The 19210-nt window shown below is 32.6% G+C and overlaps 1 protein-coding gene across 4 annotated transcripts in view; it reads right to left on the reverse strand.

Moving 5' to 3' along the window:
• The window catches only part of LOC118187367 (uncharacterized), a 781272-nt gene extending 762294 nt beyond the window's left edge, over positions 1-18978 (reverse strand). For 2 of the 4 annotated variants that reach the window (XM_085810186.1, XM_085810183.1), the window contains exon 1: positions 17987-18266. The gene's annotated coding sequence lies outside the window, so the exon portion shown is untranslated. Of the gene's footprint in view, positions 1-17986; positions 18268-18805 lie in introns of those variants that run through there. The other 2 variants (XM_085810184.1, XM_085810185.1) reach the window with 2 other exon arrangements.
• Positions 18979-19210: the final 232 nt, after the last annotated feature.

Consider the following 19210-nt stretch of genomic DNA (forward strand, 5'->3'; position numbering starts at 1 on the left):
GAAAATCTATTACACAATATTCTACACTTTTGTCGATTTTTTCCGCTTCAAAACGGGGGTGCGACTATTACGCAAGTAAACACGTTATATAATTTTAAGATCAAAGTAAAATTTCACTGTTTTGTTTAGTTGAAATAATGGAAACATTTTCTTTTGAATTTGGGCAAATAGATAGCAATATAATTACTTAATTTTTTCAAAAAAAAAAAAAAAGTATGTTTTATGTTTTGTTTCAGTAATGGAAATATATTTTTAAGTGATTAATTTTTTCTTAAATAAATATGACAAACAGAAATATGGAAGTTCTTGGCTACCCTTAATTACAATGAATGCATATTTTGACTACCCCCTAAAAGAGAAAAAACTAATTATCCGTATATTTCTTACAATCGGATGGCTTGTTATGCATATTAGGAGTTCTATTGCATTATGTGATTTCAGTTATTAAACGATTATCAAATAAATATCACAGTTTCATCATGTGCTAGTTCTATAACGTATATCTTATTGTTTGTGCTTGTAATGATTAGAAAGAAAACATAGTTTAAAACATTCAATAATGACAACTTAATATCAAAGCCCATCATCTGGTATGTTTAATTAATGGTTTAATGCATTTAATTCATTCGGAGGAAAAGACGGGAGAAAATATATCTATTTTATATCTCCGAGTAAATAGCCGCCAGAAGGAGACAAAAGTGTCTGAAAAGAAAGATTGTGCAGCCGTAGACAACATTTTTGATAGAATAAGGCGGCAAGTACTCCTCAATCTCCACAAAAGAATGATGACACGATGGTGATTCACAAAAAGATGATGAAACAGCTCGTGTTGGCGCAGGAATTGTGTGATGGATGGAAGAATAGTTCGGGGAGACAGAAATCATAGTTTCACAATAAAAACACAGGCATCTTGTCAGCTGAAACCGACGGGGTCTCGACCCCAAAAACACCTGCAGCCCCTTCAGCTGTCTTCTGATGTTTTGTTCAACGTTTCTTTCCCGGTGCCTGCGGTCAGGGTGGTGTCATTTAGATTGCTTACATATTTAAATTATACCAAATAGGAACATACTTCAATCACTTGAGCGATATTTAGGTTTCATAAAGTCTAATTCAGTTTGAAAAAAGTAAGCGTGATACGTTTTACGAAAGTACTGAAACGTCATTTACTGAAAAATTTTACAGCTCCCAGTTGGGAATGATTATCAGAAATTAAGGTAAATATTTTTCGGATTTTATGAAACAACCCATTTTTTACTACTAAGTGGACTAATTTTAAAAAATAGTTTGTTTCAATTAAAAATAATATATCCTTATTAATTCTTTGTGTGGACTTTTGATTTAACTAACAAATTTCAGCTTTGGTCTGGAAAAAATACATGGATTTTTAGATTCCAAACTTTCAATTTTAGGACCATTTTTCGACAGGAAGTGTCCACTGCCTGTAGACATGTTTCTGAGTACTTCTACTGTCTTTTAAACATTTTGACGCGGAAATCTCAGAAGTACAAAATGCTGTAAATATAAGACCCCCTTGAATATAATATTTCAGAACTTTAAATTTTAGAATAAATTTTAAGAAAAAAAATATAGGGGGTTATTTGATGACAGCAGGATCCTGATTAGAACTCATTTAATTTTAATTAGAATGAAAGGCAAGCTGCCAAAAAATACGTCATTTTACTACCTTACAGAAAGAAAAATTAGGTAAAACTCATGATACATTATTACCTATTTGTTTGCAGAGATATCAAAAACCAGTAGAGGATAAGCAAGCCTAAACTGAAAATTACTCAACTAGATGTGACTGTTAAGCTTTACAGGTAGTTATGCAGTTTATACGTATGGTAATTATCAATGTGGTTCATTTAGCATTTAAGCAATGTAATTATTCTGTATAACGTAATAATTAATCTACTTTCTCTCGCTCTGAAATTTCACGTATTAAAAAACTCGATTATAAGATCCTAAATTTTAAATTGAAAATAATAATTTTGCAGTTGCTTAATGGCAACATTGAGACTAGATTTACGAACGTACGGAACAAAGAAATCTAAAATAAAATAAAAAAGTGCATGCGTTAAAGATGTATATTCCACATGGGAACGGCAAGAGTGGAAACAGTGAATGTGGAAACATCGTGGCAAATATATCGCGAGCGGAAACGTCGCGGAGACAACAACGCAAGGCGAGAACGTCGTCGTTCAAAGCTTCCATCGTGGGAGAAAAGAAAGTCAGGAGAAAAACATTGCACTTTTAAATTACTGTAGGAGCACCTTTAAATTACTCGCACTTTTAAATTACTGTTAAAAAATATTGAGGAAAAAATAAAACGCCTACAAAGCATCGTATGATGATAACATTAGAGACAAAGTTAAAATGCACATTTGCATAATGATTTAGAAACGCGAGAAAGAATGAGGGCTATTTTTGCCTTTTTATTTCATATTTAAAATTAACTAATAAATTTTTACTGGAAAAAAAAAAAAAAAAAAAAAAAAAAAAACAGGAAAGAAACTTTCATTCAAAAACTGAAAATGAGTGCAAATTTTTGGTACAGATAGCAATTGATAAGAATTTTAAGCTTATATAGCTAAATATTAATTGTCATTGTTTAATATATCGTTGTATTAGATTTTCATAAAAAATATGTTCTACAAAAGATTAAAAATAGGAAGATGAGTAATTGCATAAGGTTACTATATTAAAAATTTTTAATTAATTAAATAATGACCTTTAATAGTTAAGTACATAAATTTTCAAATTATATTAACTGTTATGCGTAGCATTAATTTTCAGTTTTTGAATATGTAAGTTTTCTTCTTGCTTTTTCAGGAAAACTTTCTTAGTTAATTCAAAATTTAGAAACACAGAGATAAAAATATTTCTCATTCCTTCTTACACTCATAAATCATCATGCGAATACATATTTACAAACTTTAAAGATTGGAATACGCACGTCTGCGATGTTATCGTCATGCGATGATATGTAAATGCTTTATTCCTTACCACGATATTTTCTATTACGATGTTTTAAAAGTGAGATGTTTTTGAATCGCTTTTTTTTTCAACGATGATGTTGTATGCCGCGATGTTGTAGAATTTTCGATGTTTGCTTCTTGCTTTCTTTTCTCCCAAGATGTTATACATACGACGATGCTTTAGCCTTGGGTTGTTTTCTCCGCAACGTTTTCGCCCAATTTACTTTTGCCGCAGTCTTTTTGGCAGATATCAAGGGAACATAATTAAGGAAAATCAGTGAATTTTCCTTCCATAACAGCAATATTTTCTCGACAATTTTGGCTGTAGATGAGCAGAAATTAAATTAACAAAGCTTTAAGCAATTTCGGCTGCTAAGCCATTAATATTGCATGTATGACCGATTTCCAGAAATAGCGGGGATTCTTGAATGCTGAACTTCTTAACATGTTTGAGACTGAATATTTAAATGACTATATAAATTACACCAATATTAACAAAGCTTTAACTGTAAGCAATTTCGGCTGCTAAGCCATTAATATTGCATGTATGACCGATTTCCAGAAATAGCGGGGATTCTTGAATGCTGAACTTCTTAACATGTTTGAGACTGAATATTTAAATGACTATATAAATTACACCAATAAAGATACTTGATGGTGTTGGTGTATTTAATTATGGCAAAGCACACTAGGGCTATCTGTCTATGGGGAGGGATGCCTTCGTGGAGGACTTTCTAAGGGAAACTGGCTCGTATACACGTTACACATGGGGAAAACCACGAAAACGCCCATGCAGCCAGCCCGTTCGCGGGATTCGAACCTCGGACCGAACTACCAGTGTTCAGCGACTTTACCGCTCGGCCGCGAAAGATACTTGAAAGTAGAGATATTTGAGAAATATGTGAAGATAAGGAGCTCAGGAGCTGTGAACAATAGCCAGAGAAAATGTTCCTAATTTTCCGTTAAGATTCGTTATTTATTTAACCATAATTCTTGTCCTGTACGGGAAAAAATCAGTATGAAATTAACTTTTTATGCAAAATAAAACATGGTACAGTAGTGCTTTTAGATTGAATACCACTATTATAAAATAAGAACTACAGATGATATGCCTTGCAAATAGATTTTTAAGCGAGATAAATAAAGGCAACGGAAAATACAAATCCCTTATGATTTTCGACCTGAAATTAAGAGTTTCGTTCTTGCTACTTTTTCATAAATCGTAGTCTGAAAGTATAAAAGCTTTAAATGAGTTTCTTAAAGGGATGAAAACGGAGGATTTCATCTACTAATAAAGGATAAATAAGATTTTAATCAAATCCTTTTGGTTGACGAGAATTTTATTTCAACTTAATTTTTTTTCCATCAGTAATTTGGAAAGTAATGTCTATAGACAAAAAAGTTAATATTTAACACAAAAATATTAATATGAATCAGTTTAATCAAATATCTAATCTCACTGCTATCATTTTAACCACAGTTCATTTTGTTCTTAGTTTAACATATAATAATATCTTTTATTCCGACTACTTTGTGAAATTTTTACAGCATGTTCCCTATTAATACTGTATTCTTAGAAAGGTTCCCAAGGAATTCTTCATTTAAAAGGAGCAGTTCAATTTTCACTCAGAAAACCTACTTAGCGTTCCGGGAAAAAATGCACGGCTACATACCTTTTGAATGACTGGTCGAAGACGCATACCAGTTAAAAACATGAACTCCCACACGAAAAAATTGTTAATGAAGGAAACGTTTTCCATAGCTGAAATAGTTAAAATAGTTTCATCCTCTTACGATCCAAATTATAGTCGATATATTTACTTAATCATTTTGGAGATCGGACCCAAGCACTATCGATCTTCTTGCGTTAAATTTTTATTTTTACTGGGAGCATTGGTTTTAAGCGGACATTTGGAGAAATATGAACACTTCGAATTTCGCACTTAATGACATTTCCTTTTTTAACCGTAAATCGACGTTCATTTCTTCAGTGATTTAAGTCATAATTTTTTTGCAGTTTACAGCACTTTATTTCTTTATTCTCACTGGCAACAATAATTTGATTTAAAAATCTTTGAAATACAGCTAATGACATTTACTATTAACTGCATCAGCAGAAAAAGGCCCATCGGCTACTATTTCGGTTCATTACTATAAAATATAGACCCAGACAATGAATTTATCCCCACAGAAGAAAACATACTACAGCCTCTTAGCCTGTCTCGTGGATGATACTAACTAGCTAAACTTAATGACAATGTTAGTAGTCGACACGTAATATCATCTAAGCACAACGGATTCGATCCAGACGGAGCAGGAAAACTGTCATTAAAAAGAATCGATGGGTCGTGCGTCGGGGGAGGGAACATACGGCTTCTACAACGATCCAGCCCACTGCATAGCCGCACATAGCGGCTCTCCTGTGCACACATACGAACAATTTCCAAACGCATCATGGAAAAGAATGTGATCCCACCGTCCAGCACCTGTAAAACTATCGATATTCTGGTTAAACTAGAATATCGTAATCTGGCGTAAACCAGAATATCGTAATTTTGGTTCTAAAGACAGCTCGCTTTTAACACCAGAATATCAATACCCTGGTGTTAAAGGCGAGCTGCCTTTAAGACCAGAATATCGAAAATTCTGTTTGTAGTGGTTCCAATTCAGAGTAACGTGAAACGCCTCAGAATGGTAATATGTGATATTTAAAGATAAGTACCGCTTGGTTTTGTGAACTTATTATCATCCAGTCTAGGTGTGAAGTCCTTGTCAGCTAACCATTTATGCCACGGAAGGCTTGGTGAGTTCTCGTAACAGCACTTTAAATACAGACTGCCCAGCAGTATGATTTTTACAACCTTTCTATTTGAGCAGAACTTAGAGCATAAAAGCACGACTTAGTGCTACAATAACCGCAGCTTGTGGAAATGCAAAATAAAATAAGAAAAGTCGATAAATTTAAACGCTGAGCAGTACTCTAAGACTACACAATTTATCGCTAAGTTACAAAGCTAACTCAATAAATTTACCGCCGCGTCAAATTAAAAGTTTTGGCGGCAAGAGGAAACGCATACCCGAATGATTATAACTGCTAGAGCTGGCATAACTAGCCACTTAATGCGAAAACCAGAAATTCTCTCAGGATACAAAAACCTCAGCTTAAAAAAAACACACAACTAATATGCATTCTGGTAAGGAATACTGAAAAAAAAGGAGCTATACTAAAGACAGAAATCCTAGTAATTGATTAATTAACATAAGATACTTTACAATGCTAAGAGATTTGAAGCATGATATTTTCTCTATAAACCTGCAGCTCTTTATATTAACTTTAAGAGGAGCTGGTTTACTGTACATAGTTACATAAGGGTGTACTCAATTTTCCTTAATCTCAAAGTATTCTAAACGTCAAGTCTAATAGACGAAGTTTCGTCTCGGCTTCCACTACAGTTTCGGAATGCTGAATAAGTGCAACAAAGATCAAAAACACTAAAATTTATTGTAGACTACAGACTGAAGTACAAAACAAACTTACCATAAAATTACTTTCGCTTCTGGCAGGAATAACAAGCACGTTAATTTCAGTTATGTGCAATCCACAAGTAAATTCTATCCTAGAATTAGGTTCGTTGAATTTCACGAACTAATTACCTAATAAAGCAACAATGAAAGGACAATTCAACAGCTCAGAGAATTACAGCGAGTCGGTTACAATTAGAGTAGTTACTTTAAATGCCCGTGTTTATTCTCTTAGTTTATTTTATTTAAAATTCCAGTCTTTCACATATTCATGTGGAAGCAAATGAAACAGTAGGTTTGGTTTATTTGATTATGGCCAAGCACTCGAGGGCTATCTGTCTAAAGGGAGGGATGCCTTCGTGGAGGACTTTCTAAGGGAAATGACTCGTATACACGTTACACATGGGAAAAACCACGAAAACGCCCATGAACGCAGCCCGTTCGCGGGATTCGAACCAAGGACCGAACTACCAGTGTTCGGCTACTTTACCGCTCAGCTGCTGGTGGGCCTGAGACAGTAGGAGTACGGAACAGATTTTAATATAAGTGAAATGTGTTAATTTAAATAAACCTGTATAGTTACTAGGATTTTTTGAAGCAGGAGATGTGAAAAATATGCAATGCATTGGCCGGGGCTCGAACCTGGATCTCTCGAATACGCACCGAGAATGCTACCGTTACACCACGAAGGCATGCAGAAAGGAGGGAGAAAATATCTTATAAACCTTACAAATATACACTCAGTAGCATAAAAAGATCAGTATCAGAACGATTTTTTTAGACTTACTTAGGAAGTTTTTAAAAATATTAAACACTTAGTTCCATCAAAAGCATTCATCTTTACTATAAAAAGTGTTGTGCGTTTTTTGGGGGTAGGAAGGAGAGACAATAAATGTCTTTCCTCTTCAGACAAAAAGTGAAACAGAAAGTTTCAGATAATTCCAGTTTATTAACGGGCTAACAAAACATAGATTTTTATGTTTTGAAATATTCACAAATTAACTGTTAAACTATGGCGCAATTAAAATTTAAAGCTCACAGAATTAGTCTATGTTTGCTAGACTAAAAAATAGAATTTTTTTTTAAATTTAGGAGATAAGTAAAACAAAAATCTGTAATTTGGAGCGTGGCTATTTGAGAAACATTTTGATAATATTTTGAATCAAGAATGGAGTTTAATTTCATAAAATTTACTCTCTCTTCGTGAATATTTTACCTCAAAGAAAAGGCACAGAGAAACTGAGAAAACCGACGCTTATGTAAAACCGAATTTCATTCTCCATCTAAAGGAATACATTTGGCAGCTACCATTATACCATTCCTGAAAAATAGGATAATCTTTTATGTGACGCTGTTTCATGCCACGCCATAACCCAGTATCGGCTGTGGAGGGGTTTGCACGCTTCTGCATGCAAGGTTATGGATTTCTGAAGTATCGATGCCTTTTTGCTGATGATATGCAAAGAAGAAAGTGGTCGAAACTTCGGTTTTTTATGTTGTGCGAGAGCCACTTCCAGTGCACGTGAAGATGTTGCCAACAACAGATTGGAAAAAGATATCTATACCTCCCAGAAATTACTATTTGCTGAATGATGCACAGAGAATGTACGTTTGACAGTTATTCGCGGTAATGGCGTGCATTTGGGATGCAAAAGTAGGCGAGATTTGTTTTATGTTGCAGATAAAAATAATGTCCCTTCGCATTAAAGAAGACACTGGATCGTTTCTTCTTGCCAGTTACTAATTTCAGGCGAGTATAAAGGATGACAGCGTTTAAGCTCTGAATTTCATGACTGTTGTTTCCCTTTTGTAAGTAATCTGGCGAACTCAGAGATAATTAAAATTATTCTTTCTAAACAAAAAGAAGTTAGTGCAATTTTAAGCTACTTTAAGAAAATTTTTCTTCTAATTGTCGATTTCTTCAAAATACTTACATGACCGCTTTAAAGAATTTTACGCACAGCTATAAAAATGCTAGAACATAAACAAATAAATTATCTGATAATTTTTACATCTGGGTTTGTACGCTAGTGACGCAAACGCAGTTAAATTTTCAAAATCTTATTAAAATTTCTTTTCAAACAGCAGAAAGACTATATTTTTTGGGTTCTGAATTTTTTGGGAAAGAATGATTTTCGAAAAAGGTAAATAAAGATTTTCGGAATTTTTCATCCTATGATATAATGCGAATGGACACCCCCCCCGTTATGCTGGTAAGAGAGTAATCATGAAATATAACCATGATTACTGAAACCATAAAAGATAGAAATATTTTTGACCATATCACACTGAAAGAAAATTTCCTTTCCTGAATAATAAAGTTTCTGGAATTTATCATACCTTGTTTATTCTCATCTCTTGTTTAAAATATGCTATTTATTTAAGAATTTTATTTCATGCTATATCGTGCATATAAAATATACATAAATTTTATTTTATATAAGGAAAAACTGATAACTGCTTTTCAATAAAGAGAGGTTAATTTTAAAATAAGGAAAAAATGGTTTCCCACAATTCAAGAAACACTAGCAATTTACATGGAGAATATTTCCACACATATAAATACCTATACAAGAAATTTATTCCTGTATACAGGAAAATCCTCAGCAATTACATTCTCGTACAATATTCATTTATTTTATATAATTCTGTAATTGTTTCATTCTCATATTTCTGTTAAAGGGAACGGACACTTTTTTTTTTACTTGGACTGGATTATTTAAATTACGGTAAAACATTCAAGGACTATTTGTCGCCTAAAGAAAGGGGTGCCTCCGCGAAAGACGTTTTTAAGGGAAACCGATTTGTTCTCAAATCAACTAGCTTTTAAAATAGTAGAGTTATTTAAGTTTCGGTCATCATATAGCTATGATTTTGACAGCAATTTCTTTGAAGAATGCATGTGACGACTTTCCTCTGAAAAAGAAAAAAAAATTGCTATTATGCTACGTTTTGGGGAATGTTCATGTGAATACTTTTTACGAAAGCAAGCTTACTGAGTAATGAATGATGACATAAATACCAAAGGAATTTTTGCACTACAGTATGGTGTACAAAAAGTACCAGACTCTTTTCCTTTGGAAGGCTTCAACAAAGAGGATGCTGTGAAAATCATAGCTTACGCCTTCTACATGAGGAGCGAATATAAAATAAGTCTAACGTTTTGAAAGCTAAATGGTTTGAGAAAAATATTTTTAATTGCTTATCTTAAAATATTTTTTTAAATTTAATTAATCAACTAAAACATTTAACGATACGAACAATATTTATGCTGTGGTGTAGTGGCCGAAACCGCTACGCAAACACTGGGTTGTGACACAGGGTTGGAATGAACTTCAAACTCAAGTTTTAACAATAACATGAATTTTAATAAGATGAATACCTTAACAGTTGCATATCTTGACAATATGGGACTTGGATATATTTAGTCCCGTAATTTCAGAATTTTGTTACAGAAAAAGTGCCCTAACGCATTATACACGAGGAATGATCGGTCTTAGCAGGCCAACATGCCCATAGCTCTAAACATGAAAATTCTTCTCTCTTCTCAGGAAACCACCTTATATATCTCCCTGTGTTTATTTGCGCTGAACTCCCAGGGGGAGGGAAAGATTCTTTCGCTCATACCTAACAAAGTATCCATCTCCTGACCCTGATGAAAAGACTTCTTTTACCTCTTTGACCACTGGAGCGGCCTTCGAGGCTGCAACCGGAATCGTTAACAAGGGACAGGATTTCACCACAGATATGAAACTATTGCACTCTGAAATCACTCACCCTCGACAAAGAACCTTTATGCCACCTGCCACCTTATCACAATGCAATTTTCAACCATCAATCCACTATATTAATGCTCGACAGCCATATTTGCTATCCATTAGAATAATGGACGGTAATTTTACCTACTTGAATCTTCTTTTTATAAGCCTTTTTTGCTACTTTCAATTTTTTACTGTCCATGATGCAATTTATTTAGAATTTAATTATATCTATGTGTGGATCATTCAAGAAACGTAGCTCCCATACAGTTAACGATGCTCAGATTTGAGGGCTCTTTCTTTACGCATTTCTTAATTGTTCCGCAATGATAATTCTTCGTCTACTTGTAACATTTTTTGAACTGTGACGTGATAAGTCTGTTCGTGCTCCTCCATTTTGAATTTGTAAATTAAATTTTATTCATCGGATACTATTTATTATCATACATTAGACAGTTTTGTTTAAAAGTGCTATATTTGAGAATTTTAACTGCCATTAAATTGCACATTAATCTTTCAGAAAAGAAATCATTTGCTAAAAAATGAGAACATGAAAGTTAAAAATATTATATTAGTAAAATTGGCAAATTTACAGGCGATTAATTGTTCGTATTTCGTAAATCAATAGAATCAATGAATCACTTCATTAAAATTCGCTTTAAGATTATTTTATTTTTCTCGCAGAGGCGAATGTTATCTAAAACAATTCCTGAAGCGGGGTTAACATTTCCAGTCAAGGAATCGAAGTTTGTCCAAAATAATTCCTGAAGCGGGTTTAGCATTTCCAGCCAAAGAGGCAAGTTTGTTCAAAACAATTTCTGAAGCGGGGTTAACATTTATAGTCAAAGAGTCGAATTTTGTCAAAAAAAATTTCCTGAAGAGGGGTTAACATTTTCAGACAAGGAGTAAATTTAAGCTTCAGTTAAATTAAAGTCCTAGATGGTATAGCAATAAAATGAAAACGCAAAATTTATACTCCAGTACTCAGAATACATTCGAATTACGTATCTGAAAAGAGTATAAAATGCCCGCCTTGTGTATGTGATTATGGCAAAACCTCGAGGGCTATCTGTCTAAAGGGAGGGATGCCTTCGTGGAGGACATTGTAAGGGAAACTGGCTCGTATACATCTTACACATGGAAAAACCACAAAAACGCCCATACAGCCAGCCCGTTCGCGGGATTAGAACCTCGGACCGAACTACCAGTGTTCAGCGACTTTACCGCTCGGCCGCTGGTTGGCTAAAATACTCGACTTTGGAAACTCTTAATTAACAACAGTTGGAATCGTTTCCTTCTTTTAGTCAAAGCAACACGAAAAATATTAATTTAAAGATAAATAATTTTAATTATATAAGTTAAACAGTAAATTACATATCATTTCAAAACAGCATGGTTAGAATAAAATAAAAGAACGAAAAAGCATACAGCAAGAAGCACGAAAGGTTAACGAGCCCCAAGCATTTATGAGCACGAATGCAAAAGTACAGTCAAAGATACTACAAAGTCAGAGATTCTACAGATACCTAATACAACCAAATATCAACGTATTACTAACAATCAAAGACACAAACAAGGAGAAAATTTCAAATAGCAGCTGACTGATCAAGATCCAATTCGCAAAGTTCATGAATTTAAATGATAAGAAAATTATAAGTAGCTTAACAGGAATTTTTAAGCATGATTTACGCTTAAAGGTAATTTAAAATAAAGAGCAAACTAAATTACAATCCAGAGTATTTTATATTACAAAACTTTCTGTTAATCATAATTTGAAATACTAAGGAAAGATTAAATTTCGGCTTTAGGTAAAGGGAATAATATAATTTGTTTGTATTACCATTGAGATGCGTAAAATATGTTATCTGAGAAAAAGATTAAAAATAAGTATTAATCACAATTCCGATAACCCTAGTTCATCATGATTATGTTATATTACTATTAACTTTTTCGATAAACAAAGCTGAGAATAAGGAAATACTGGAGAAGTAACATATAACTTGACGAAATGCAAATTTATTTATTTAATTCAGTAATATTCTCACTTTTACTAGTCAAGCGTAAAATAGTTTTTAACCTGTTTATAAAATCGTAAGTCAATATGATTGAAATTCAGTGCTCAGTACTAATAATAATTAATAATTAAGTGTGTAATGGAGTAACACCACTTACGACTCAGTTATATCCTTAGCTATAATAATAGATAATTTCAGAGCAGTGTTTTTGCTTTCACTCAGCTACTTCATATTCGTTCTGGTTTCTACTAAACATCAAAATTTTCTCTTTGCACGCGGTGTCGTTAATGGTAAAACAAAATCAACGACAACGAGCTAGTTTAAATTCACCTCACTTATACGAGGCGAGAAATCCAAACACCTTTAGTCGCGTGAATTAAGGTCACTGAAATACAATTGCTGGAACAAAGCAAAATACTGATGATTGTTTTAAATCACTAAAGTACAGCAATTACTTTACTGCTAAAGTTTAAGAAATTGTGTAACAGTTCTTGTCTTCATCTAGTACTCTTGGGTTATAAGTTATTACCCCATGGATACTTCTACCAGCTTCTAAGCCAAATAGCATCAGATGGGAAGGCCACGAAAGTAAAACAATATTGTTTCTGAGTGTTATTACAAAACACTTGTTATTTGTTAATGTATAGTCATTATGTTTTTTTGAAGATGAAGATGTGAAAAATGAGCAATGCCCTCACCGGAATTCGAACTTGGACCTCTCAAATATGCGCTAAATGTGCTACCGTTACACCATGAAGGCATGCTGGAAGGAGGAAGAAAATGGTATCCCCTTTTAAACGGCGACTGGGAAGGAGGGGACCCAATCGCCAGATCCTGGTGGTGATGAATTATCGTCCACCACCTTTTAGTTTGGAAGCCACCGTAGAGCTGTTAGGTTATTTTAAAGGAGAAGACATGAAAAATGAGCAATGCCATCCTGAACCTGAATCTTTCGAATACGCGCCGAGTGTGCTACCGTTGCACCACGAAGGCATGCTGGAGGAGAGGGAAAATACCTTATTAATAAGAAAAGGGAAATTATAACGTCTGAAGCAGGTTCAGTAGAAAGGATTAACTTAAAATAAATCTTAGCCGTATATACGATAAATATATATGTATATTATACACAGTTACTCATCTACATCAACAAATGATTCCCCTACTCTCTGCGTTATTCAAAAAACACATACGTGAAGGACCCTTATTTAAAGCTATTTCTGTATTTTGCATATAGTTTTTTCCCAACTCACTTATGATTTAAATAACGTTTAAATTTCTGCAGTAAAAAGCATTTTAATTTCTATGTAAGAATTTGATGTGATGGTTATGGTATATATATTCTTTGAGAAAATGATCTCCCCTCACAAAAAATTGCATAGTGAGTACATATTTATGTCGGCAGAAATAACGATCAAAGCAGACGATAACAAGTTAAAACCTGCTGAATCAATTCAGAACTGAGGGAGAAGCCAACGAGAAATGTAAAACATACAATAAATCTGTTCATCTCATTTAGAACAGATGTACATTATTAAATTTTTGATGCAATTTACCGGTATCGTAATATTTACTATGTAACGTTTTGATTCCTTTCATATAGTAAAATGTAAACAGTATGAAATAGAGGTGCTGTATGACAGCTCTGGAGGAATTTCATATCGGATATATTTATCTATATGTGTTACTTTGAAGAGATGGTTTAATTTTTAAAAAATTATTAACAATCTAAAAACGTATTTTATAAATATATTTTGAATAATACTGCCCGTCCGTAAGAGTCGTTAACATTTTCAAACCTCGTAGAATTAAAACGGCTGTTTAAAACCGCGTAAGCCCCGAGATCAAAGTAATTACGCATAAGTTATTATCTATCAGCAAGGAATGTATAAACTGTAATTAAAACAACAAAAACTAATTAGAAACATTACTAAAACCAAAAGTAAGTTTTATAAATAAAAGCAGAAGCAATGAAGTTATCTCCTATATACACCTGCCCCATTAATATTTTACCATCTACTTACCATCATTCACACTAAACAATTAAAGATCTGAACTCTGGAAATGCAAAAATTCAAGAAAACCCTTGCCGGTATCAGAACAACGGATTTTCCACTTGCCATCTGGACGTGCACCACGTGATAACGAAACGAGCAATGCGAAAATTCTTTACAAACTTTCCTTACATTTAATTCTGTAAGTAACATTTTTTATGCCCTCTGTTTGTTATATTGCAGCAAATTTTAATGTTGTTAAGGAAGTTGTAATTCATATTATACATTAAAAAATTGTTTTATACTTATCACTTAAAAACTCGTAAAATTCAAGCAACATTCTGTTAGATATATCGAAGTGGGAGGAACTTTTTAAGTTGTTTTGTTGATACGAATAGAGATTTGTGTATTCCGTTTTGAATAATAAGATAAAATTACCTTTGCAACAGTTGAAAGATTAAAATAAAATAATTTAAAAAATGAATACGTCGTTTCATAAATCATCCTGAAAATAAATTAGAATCATATTAGAAATAAAGAAAAGAAAACCATTTTGAAACTGATCCTTTTCTCGCATTATTTCAAAACTTCATTGCGAGGATAAATTTTTAATTAACTACTTGTTATGTTATTAAAAATAATTAAGAAATATTTCATTTCAAAAATTGTTTAATTAAATGTTTTAGTTATGATGCATACAAATGCTTAAATAGGTCTAGCTTCTAAACCTTTCGGAAAGGGGGGGATTCAGCACGTTAAATTGCATTAGTGATTGAAAGTAATAAATTTATATAGCTTTCGGAAACAAATTTCAATAAAAATTATAAATTTGTAAAATTCTTTTAAACATGATAAATATTTTCAGATGTACGCTCTTCCAATGAAATCATTCTCTGATTAAGTGATTTTAGAGTCAATGTGCTTTTTTTGTCCGAAATTATTATGCAAATTTTATGCCAAAATCTTATTTAATACCCAAATCATGGCAGGTTTTAATATGTTTGACAATTCTCCGATTATTTCACCTTCAGGTTAAAAATATATAACTCTATATTCAAGACTCACGATATATGGAAAAATGTCACTTCTTCTTATCTTACAGTAAAGCTGTATTAAACAAGTGTTGTGACCCAATAAAAGATTATATTGCATCGAAGGGATGCTAAAAAAACAGTGCAAAATTCTACTCCAAAAAATATTTAATGCGTGAATTATTATGGATCTAATGCTTTGGATGAACAGAGTGTAACATCTCATATCTCCTTTGCATACAATTCAGTAAATTTCTGTTACAAACTCTTACATGAAATATTCAGTTGTTGGAGAAAAAAGTAAACAAAAATAATTAAATTTGACCTGAAATGTATCATCGATTAATGCTGGTACGATTAATTGATTACTAACACGATTAATGATTACATGGTTGAACATAGCATGCTATGTTATTTAAAATGCTAACATGATTTGATGATTATAAAAACGTTTGATTATATTAATTAGCAATGCATCTAGTTCTTAGTTTGTGCGTTTGACCCTCAAGTTATGAATCAAATACAATGACTTATATTTATAATCCATTAGACATTAATCATACTCAGAAATCTGAGTACTTTGATTATTTTAATTAAGCTGTCCTTCCATACTTAAATTATGATAAAAATCTTCACTCTAACTAGCCCTTTGTGATCAATTTTACGTTCCCTTGGAGACGACACCACCACCATTCAGTTTTATAAATTTTGTCCATGTTTCTATCATACAGTATATGGTGACTTTATATTCAATAATTTGCTGTATGGCTGTATCAAAAAATTCTGCTAAGAAGAGAACTAATTTTAAAGGGAGCAAAAAATTAAATAAAAGTAAGTTATTTTCTATTACACATAACGCTTAACCAGATCAAAGTGTTAATAAAATAAACATATTTTAATGAATTATTTTTATATCTTACAAACCGTTATCTTAGACACATGAAAATATCATTCTGGTAAAATAAAGCGTAAGTTAAATTGATTCATTCACAGGCTTATTATTCTTATTAATATACTATTATTTATTCATATTATTATATATCATTATTTTATTATTTATATTATTTATTATTATTATTTACAGTATTTATTAATGCATTATTTCAGGTAACCTGAAATAATACGGCAGTGTGTTCCACAGTTGTAATGAATTCATCAGGATCATTATACTGAATTCAAAAGTTGTAATGAATTTAGCATGCTCATTATAATGAATTCCTTACATTGCCGCATTGTTTCGGTCACCTGAAATTCAGCAAGCTCATTACACTGAATTCAGAAGGCTCATAATAATACTTATTTAAACGCATGCTGTATTATTTCGGTAACCTGAAATTCAATGGGAATTAGTCGCATTTTCGAATTTTACTTTGTATAAATGGAACGAATTCTAAAAGCATGTAACAAATAAGGACTAGAATTAATATGAAAGAATCCATTTTTCATTCTATTTTACCAAGTCATTTTATGAATAGTATTCTCCTAGGCACGTGACATGATATCCAAAATAGTTATACAGAATCTAAAAAATGCTCAGAAAATTGCATATAGTATTCTTCCTTCATATTAATTAAAAACATTAATTGCAGTAAGTATATCATAATATATTGATAAAGTTGTAATACATCTGATGCAGTTGTAATACAACATCTGATACAGTTGTAACGTATTATATCATTTAATTTATAACTATTTATAAATTTTGCATATTGCAAAACGTTGTGAGAATAGCAGTGGCTAAGAGAAAGATGAAAGCATCGCAAAAATTTAGTGACTTCACTATATACTTCAAAGAGCTTTTAGTTTTAGGCAAAAACAGATACAGAAATACAGTAATTAAAAATCAATCATTTATATATTTTTATTTACATCTTTATGTGAGAGAAAAATTACATACCGCATTATTGTAACTGGCAGCAAGTGTTATTGTGACCTTTTAAGCTGTTACCAGTTTTGCAAACATCTTTAAAATTCATCAAACGTCTTTGGTACTAAAAACAGCTTCAACATCATACTAGAAATATATTGAACCTTTTGGGGGGGTAGTTCTTAGCCCTACGACTTATCCTATCAAGTACCGTTAGTTTAAAACTGAATTTCATAACAATTTTATATTTATTAACATGTTTACTGAGCTTTATTTCGAACTTCTATCAGCCTTTAACATCTTTATTAAATTTAAATTCCTTATTACGATTTATTCGTTAGCAACAGAAGTCAAGTAATCGTATTTAGTTTGTTAGCTTCATATGTTACTAATCTAGCAAGCTGCGTATTTAAGTTACTCTTACAGTTCTGGGTATAACTGTTTTAATGACTTTACAAAACCTTTACTAATCTCAAACATACTTGGAAGGCAAATAAGAAAGCCATTCTGATCGATTTAAAAATAAATGATTAAATAAAAAAGACTTAACTAAATCTACATCTTAATAAATACCAGTGCGTGCTTTGTTTCAGTGATTAGCATTAGGCTTTACTTTTTAATCTGGTTTTAAAGTATTTACGACTTTATTTGTGATGAGGTTTTACGTTTCAAAACAAAAACAGACACAATTATACTTTTAAACGCTTATAGAACGTGAAGTTTAATACAGACATATATTACAATGAATTATATCTACTTTCTTCGGTATATAAAGCCTCAGATGACTGCAGAAATATTTAAATAAAGTTATAAACAGTACTTACTATAATTACTTCTTCCTGTCGAATTTAATGCATAGCTTCGTGTAATGAGTTCGCAACGCGATTTTCTGGTGAATCTGTGTTATCGCATCATATCAAATCTTTGACATCACCAAATAAAAAAGACAGAGAATGTTGGGATTAAAAAAATCGCCTGAATGACTTCTCCTACACGTTTGTCGAAAGGAGAAATAGTGGGGGGAAAGAAATGACTGGAAAAGTCGAAACGAGTGATAGCCGTCTTCTGCTTTAGACGGGAGAAAGCGTAAAGTGGCGTGTGTTTAGGCGGTTACCTGAGCTTTCTATCTGCCAGACAACAAACAACCCCACAGCATGCCGATGTACTCCACATAGCGACGCCGCTACCATCCGTTCACGACGCCGTCACCGCTTCGACGTCGAAGTCGGAGTCTACGGATGGGGATTCCGAAGAGCTCGTTCTCGACTGCAAATTCAAGTGCTTTTTCTCATAAAAACCTATTTGCTAGGTATCTCATATCTCCGAGAAGATACCAGTGTTTTTCTCTTACCGCTAAAACTCCAGACTCATACTCGATAAAACACGTGCACTCATTTTTTCCCTCCCAAATAGTTTTCGTATCCCGCTCAGGATTTATAATAACCCTGAAAAATATAGTAACAGAAATTTTTAAATTCTAGTCATCAAGACACATAACATCCTGGATCATTTGTCTTCAATTTTAACAACGATATCTACGGAAATTGAGTTCTCGTTAAACTGAACCTTTTTAGTCCGCGAAAAAAAATAATCTTAAAATACATTTACGTTCTTTTTTTAAATACTTAAATGTCAATGCTCACCATGTTATATCTTTAAATATTAATCCCATGTGCGTCTTCAATTCTCACAAAAATTCCCCATGTGTTTGAAAAGCCAGGCTCTCACATATTTTCAGTATTTAAGCATAAATATGGGAGTTTATTCCACAGAAATCTTTGGAAGAATTTTCAGTCATATACTGTGTTTATTTGATCTTCTTTATCATAAGTATTACAGAAAGCTAGTGTTAAACAGCGAACATAGATGAACTTAAACGAGTTCTATTTTTGAAAGGAACCCTTTGACGTGCTGACGTCACCAGAGAATGACGTCACCTAGATAGGTGACGTGCACATTTGGCAAATGTGCAACAGATTTCAGCCAGAATACTAGAGCGAAGAAATGCAGCGGAAACATCGTTTGGGACGAACCACGCTTTCAACAAA

This window comes from Stegodyphus dumicola, chromosome X2 (genome assembly GCF_044657685.1).
Source record: "Stegodyphus dumicola isolate Sdum_Otavi_A_Nest chromosome X2, ASM4465768v1".
Classification (NCBI taxonomy): Eukaryota; Metazoa; Arthropoda; class Arachnida; order Araneae; family Eresidae; genus Stegodyphus; species Stegodyphus dumicola.